The sequence below is a fragment of the Triticum aestivum genome, chromosome 7B (assembly GCF_018294505.1).
Source record: "Triticum aestivum cultivar Chinese Spring chromosome 7B, IWGSC CS RefSeq v2.1, whole genome shotgun sequence".
Classification (NCBI taxonomy): domain Eukaryota; kingdom Viridiplantae; phylum Streptophyta; class Magnoliopsida; order Poales; family Poaceae; genus Triticum; species Triticum aestivum.
Genome location: NC_057813.1, coordinates 669,992,000 through 669,998,866, shown reverse-complemented (window position 1 = coordinate 669,998,866; position 6,867 = coordinate 669,992,000). Strand labels below are relative to the sequence as shown.

Below are 6,867 nucleotides of genomic sequence, written 5' to 3'. Positions count from 1 at the left end.
TGTTTAAGTGTGAACACTTTTTGGATTTTTTTTAAAAACATGCACACAACTATAAAATACATACAAATTATGAAGATTTCATTTCTATAAAGATAGAAATGTTCGCACTTTAAATGTTTGTTAAGATTAAAAAATGTTAGAGCTTTAAAAAAATGTTTGTATTCTTCAGAAAGTTTTCGCACTTTAAAAACTGCTCAGGAATTTTAAAAATGGTTCATTTTTAAATTTTTCTTTGTTCTTCAAAAAACAATCATAATTCCAAAAATTGGGCACTTTTTTGCGAAAAAAATTGGAATTCAAAAATTGTTTTTTCCTTTAAAAATGTTTGGAATTCAAAATTGTTGAAAATTTTCAAGAAAATGTTTCGAAATTCATAAAAATTATTTTCAAATCTTGACGTTATGGTCTGTTGTTAAGTAGTTTTGCGCTTCAGTTTAATCACTAAATATCGGTTGTTAGAGTGGCTGGCTCCACGAGCACATATGCGTCAGGTACTAACTTCGATTGCCCGTGGTCTAATTTTTCCAGTTTTTATAATAATTCGTGCATTAGGTATTTTTAATTCGCACATTATAATAAAGAGAAACACTGCTTCGTGCCTCATGGGCCAGCCCAGTCTTGTCTGGCCGCAGCCTTACCTGCCACATCGGCAATTCCCATGAGAACACGTTTAAGGCTTAAAATAGACAGGGATCGGATAGTTCGGTGTGCTGATTTCACGGATTAGGAGTTTAGGGATCGGTTTAGCTTTTCTCTAGAAGTTCAAGGTTTATTTTGGACTTTTCCTTTTGTTGAAAACATGAACCTTTTTTTAAATCCCAAAAGGAGAAACAAAAAAATTAAAACATGAACAAAGTTATAAAATTACCGACAAATTTTGAAAATTTCATTTTTTTTAAGATAGAAAATGTTCGCACTATAAATATTGGATCAGATTAAAGAAATATTAGGTCTTCAAAAAATTGTTTGTATCCTTCAGAAAGTTTTCACACTTTAAAAGCTGTTCGGGAATTTTAAAAATGGTTCAATTTTAAAAACGTGAACAGATGAGGCTCCCTCTCTCATCCCGAACCATTTTTAAAATCCCGAAAGATCTGTTTAAGTGTGAACACTTTTTGGATTTTTTTTAAATGTGCACAAAATTATAAAATACAGACAAATTATGATAATTTAGTTTTTATAAAGATAGAAAATGTTCGCACTTTAAATGTTTGTTCAGATTTAAAAAAAATGTTAGAGCTTTAAAAAATTTATTTGTATTCTTCAGAAAGTTTTCACACTTTAAAGACTGTTCGGGAATTTTAAAAATGGTTCATTTTTAAATTTTTATTTTTTATGCAAAAAACAATCGTAATTCCAAAAATTGTGCACTTTTTTTGCAAAACAAAAATTGGAATTCAAAAAATATTTTTTATATAAAAATGTTTGGAATTCAAAATTGTTGACAATTTCAAGAAAATGTTTCTTAATTTATAAAATTATTTTTAAATCTTGACACTACGGTCTGTTGTTAAGTAGTTTCGCGCTTCAGTTTAATCACTAAATGTCGGTTGTTAGATTGGCTGGCTCCACGAGGACAAATGCGTCAGGTCCTAACTTCGATTGCCCGTGGTCTAATTTTTGCACTATTTTTAATAACTCGTGCATTAGGTATTTTTAATTCACACACTATAATAAAGAGAAACACTGCTTCGCGCCTCATGGGCCAGCCCAGTATTGTCTGGCCGCAGCCTTACCTACCACATGGGCAATTCCCATGAGAACACGCTTAAGGCTTAAAATAGTCAGGGATCAGATAGTTCAGTGTGCTGATTTCACGGATTAGGAGTTTAGGGTTCGGTTTAGCTTTCGTCTACAAGTTCAAGATTTATTTCGTTCATTTTCGTTTTTGAAAACATGAATCTTTTTTTAAATCCCGAAAGGAAAGAGAATTTTTTTTAAAACGTGAACAAAGTTATAAAATACCAACAAATTTTGAAAATTTCATTTTTTTTAACGATAGAAAATGTTCACATTTTGAATATTTTTCAGATTAAAAAATCTTAGGGCTTTAAAAAATTGTTTGTATTCTTGAGAAAGTTTTCACACTTTAAAATCTCTTCGTGAATTTTTTAAATGGTTCAATTTTAAAAAAAAAATTCAAAAAAATTGTAAGTCCAAAAATTGTGCACTTTTTTGCAAAACAAAAATTGTACTTCATAAATTGTTTCTTCTTTTAAAAATGGTTGGAATTAACAATTGTTGACAATTTTAAAGAAAATGTTTCGAAATTTCTAAAAAATATTTTCAAATCTTGACATTACAGTCTGTTGTTAAGTAGTTCCGCGCTTCAATTTAATCATTAAATGTCGGTTCTTGGAGTGGCTGGCTCCACGAGCACATATGCATCAGGTCCTGAGTTCGATTGCCCATCGGTCTAATTTTTCCAGTATTTCTTATATTTCGTGCATTAGGTCTTTTCAATTCGCAGATTATAATAAAGAGAAGCATTGATTCGTGCCTCATGGGCTGGCCCATCTTTTCTGGCTGCAGCCTTACCTGGCACGTCGGCAATTCCCATGAGAACACGCTGAAGTTTTAAAATAAACCGGGATCAGATAGTTCGTTGTGCTGATTTCATGGATTAGGAGTTTAGGGTCCGGTTTAGCTTTCATTTACAAGTTCAAGGTTTATTTTAGACTTTTCCCTTTTTGAAAAGAAGAAACATTTTTTAAATTCTGAAAGATTTTTTAAGTTTGTACACTTTTTGGAAAAGCAAAATGTTTAAAAACATGTACAAAATTATAAAATACCGATTTTTTTTGAAAATTCTTTTTATAAAAGATAGAAAATGTTCGCACTTTAGAAAAAATCAGATTAAAAAAATGTTAGGGCTTTAAAGTTTTGTTTATATTTGTCAGAAAGTTTTCGCACTTTAAAAACTGTTCGGGAATTTTATAAATGGTTCATTTTTAAATTTTTCTTTGTTTCTCAAAAAACAATCATAATTCAAAAATTGTGCACTATTTTGCAAAACAAAAATTGGAATTAACAAATTGTTTTTTGTTTTAAAAATGTTTGGAATTCAAAATTGTTGACAATTTTCAAGAAAAAATTTCGAAATTTTTTAAAAATATTTTGAAATCTTGACATTATGGTCTGTTGCCAAGTAGTTTTGTGCTTCAATTTAATCACCAAATGTCGGTTGTTAGTGTGGCTGGGGTCACGAGCACATACGCGTCACGTCCTAAGTTTGATTGCCAGTCGGTCTAATTTTTTAGTATTTTTAATAATTAGTGCATTAGGTATTTTTAATTCGCACATTATAATAAAGAGAAACACTACTTCGCGCCTCATGGGCCGCCCAGTGTTGTCTGGCCGCAGCCTTACCTGCCACGTTGGCAATTCCCGTGAGAACACACTTAAGGTTTAAAAATAGACCGGGATCGGATAGTACGGTGTGCCGATTTCAAAGATTAGAAGTTTAGGGTTCGATTTAGCTTTCGTCTACAAGTTCAAGGCTTATTTCGGACCTTTTCCATACTTTTTTGCTCGCCAATTGCTACGTGAAGCACAAGATCATCAAAATTTCTATTCCTACACTCACGGGAATCGAGGAAGGCTGGAGCACACTGACACCAGTATCGGAAGCAACAAATTAAGCACGCTGCACACTTGCATGCAGGCACGACTCCCTCAGGTTCTATTGACCCGGAATAGTAAAGCCAAAAGCAAATTGATCAACGCAAGTATATATAGCCGGTCTATTATGCTAATATTAGCAGAATAACTATTCTGATAAGACTTTCTTACTGCACGCTCAACGCAAGTACATGTCATTGTTTGAACCAAGTGTGCTGCAGCACTTAGGCGAGTGAACTTCCCGTCGCAAAAAAGTTGCACACTGTGTTTTTTCGGTACCTTTTTCGCTCTAGTTTTTTAACTAGAACTTCGTCATGTTTTTTAACCATTTATGGGAACAGGGCGTATAATATACAGTTGAAAAGCTATGGATCAGGCGCAACTTCGTCATGTTGAACACTTTTCGAGATTCTTCATGGTTTAAGAGCAATTTTAAAAACAGTGCAGCGCACGACAAGTGGTAGCGAGCGTTTTTTTGAGTTTTTTTTCTAAACAGCTCATTGGAGTGAAGCAAATAATACACCATTGGAAAGATATCGTCGAGGCGCATCTTTTTCATATATATTATTTTCTCTAATTCGTTACGGTTTAAGAGCAGTTTTATATTTAGTAAATCGCGGAATTGTGTTTTTTCGATTTTTTTGCTATTTTCTGTACTGTTTTCGTTTCAGTTTTTGAACTGTTTGTTGAAATGAGACGTATGATACACCATTGGAAAGGTACGAACGAGGCGCAACTTTCATATGTTGAAATATTTTTGAGATTCCTTACGGTTTTTAGTTAATTTCAAAAATTCTGCGGCTGACAACGAGAGGCAGCAGCCTTTTTCACGATTTTTTTTACAAACCGCTGATCAAAATGATTCAAACTATACGCCGTTGGAAAGAAATCAATGAGGCGCAACTTTTTCATGTAAAAAACGCTCTCTAAATCCTTACGGTTTAAGAGCAATTTTGACTTTACCGAAATGCGGACACTCTATTTTTTGCGACGCCAAAATCGACGAGTGAACCGCATCGGACTGAAAACCACACTGATCCAGACTGAAAACCGCACTGCATCAGACAAGCAACTAAACTTGATGTTTTTTTTTGCCGGGCGTGAATTTTACAAGACGAGTTTTTGCGAGTTTTATTGTCTTTTTTTCAACATTTTTTATGAAAGAGAGTGGACCGCGGAGAGAAGGGCAAATGAACCGCCATATACATCGAAACGAACCACATTAGTATTTTTTTTGTTTCGCTAATTTTTTCTGCACTTCCACGCTGTGCGCAAGTGAACAACATCATTCTCAAAAGTGAACGACATCCGAGTACCAAACGCACTGCATGTGTTGATGTAACCGACTGTTTTTTTAAAACACACGAAACAAAGTGCACTTCATACATAGGGGTGATGAAACATATTCTTTTTTACACAAATTGAGTGAACTTCAAAAAGAATTCTCGAAAAAAATGCAAAACATGGATGGAGTGCACTGCGTCGCCCAACTTTCCCATGAAAAAATGTACTGCATGCGCGGGGCGGGAAGAGCATGAGATGCCTCAGTCTCTCGTCTCTGGGTGTACAAACGATGAAGAGGGCATAGTCGCTATGCAGTCTACTAGACTGTAGCATGTGGTTCTGCAGGTGCCGGCATGCAGCTCGCTGGCGTCTTGCTCGTAGTTCCGAAAGGTTGTCGTCCAGCTGCACTGTGGCGCGCGGGGCTTGTCCTCAGACTCCCAGCAAGATGGGGGAGGTGGAAGGAGACAGGGTTGGGTCGGTGGGAAGATCTTGACTCCACCTGCACCTGAACTGCACGAGAGCACCAACAGGGCTACACGAGAGTGATTCATGTGAGAAAATATGAAATACAGTGAGCTGCAAAAACATAGCATCTAATGAAAATGTGATGCATGAACAAAAAAGCACACAACACACCGCATATCATCATGCTGGCGAACTGCAACAGGAACCAGGGGGCCGAAGCTACTTGTTGCCGGAGCGCGTCGATCCAGGGATCCCGCCTGTCGGCGTCCTAGGAAAGGCAAGAGGAGCCCGTGGTTGGGCGTCGCGATGGGCTTGGGGAGGGAGGTCGCCGCATGGAGGCGCCCAGATCCGACGACAGCATGGGGAGGTACTGGCGGCAGCATGGGGATGAAGAAGAGAGCGGCGCCGCGACGCCAAAGACACTGCACGCGCACTCTTCGTGAACTGCACACACGCGGGAGCAGCTGTGAAGTGCAGGCCGTCGGAGGAGATCTCACCGGAGGACCTTGCCATCAGTAGTCCGGTGGTCGGGGGACGGCCGAATCCGTGGATGAAGAGCCATCGGAGCTGTGTCGAACTGCATAGCGAGAAGCATCAGAGGAGCCAGCGGAGGCCATGGCCGCCGGATCCGTAGGAGGGGAAGCCTTGGCGGCTACCACGCCGGGTGAGCACCTCGCGCTGGTCGGTGGAGTGGGCACCACCGCGGCGCCGATTGCGGCCCGTCCTGGGGCACGAGGAAGGTGGCTAGGGGCTGGACCCAGCCGGATCCGTAACCGGGGAAGCACCGGGGGGCGGGGGCACGACACATCAGGGCGCTGGAGAAGAGGTGACGGTGGATCTCACCAGATCCGTGGCGGGGTCGGCGCGTAGTGGTCGAGGCCTCTCGGATCTGATGACGGGGGAGGCGAGCCTGCTTCAATCCCTCGCCGGTGCAGTGGGGGGTTAGTGCGGCACGGGGAAGGAGGCAGCCACACTGGCTGGCGTTGAGGGTGACGGCGAGTCTGGGAGCGAGTTGGGGCGTGGTGGGGCGGGGCGCTGCGGGATGTCAGGGGGGCTAGATGCAGGGGGAGGTCGGTCGGTGGCGGGTGGCCGGCCGACACAACGCTGGTGGCTGGCGTCGACGGCGAAAGAAGGTGAGGGGTATTGGGGGGTCGGGCGGTGCGGTGTGAGGCGTGAGTGGGAGAGAGAAGGTGAAGGAACTAGGGATTGGGGTGGTGCGGGAGTTGTGAGGAGAGAGAAGAAGGTCGGATAGGGTGGGGGAAGTTTTTTGTTTTTGTTTTTTGGGGTGTTTTTTCTGTACGCTGGCGCAGTGTGTTGACACACGAACACGTCACGTGTACCCTCGACGCCGGGGGTGATGCACCGCAGCTCACGTCGAAGGAGACCCGACCAACAGCGCGATACGCAAGACAGTCGACAGGCGCTTTTGCAGACCCGAAACCCCACATCCCCGGGAGGGACCCCGTCAGGGAGTGCGGCGGCTATGAGCTGCCCTAG

General features: G+C 40.8%; 1 long non-coding RNA gene across 1 annotated transcript; it reads right to left on the bottom strand.

Annotated features, from left to right (window-relative positions):
- Positions 1-4,952: 4,952 nt before the first annotated feature.
- On the bottom strand, positions 4,953-6,574 carry LOC123158904 (uncharacterized). Its single transcript, XR_006479382.1, has 2 exons — positions 5,542-6,574; positions 4,953-5,437 (listed from the first exon to the last, which is right to left on the bottom strand). It is a non-coding gene; the product is annotated as an uncharacterized lncRNA (long non-coding RNA).
- Positions 6,575-6,867: the final 293 nt, after the last annotated feature.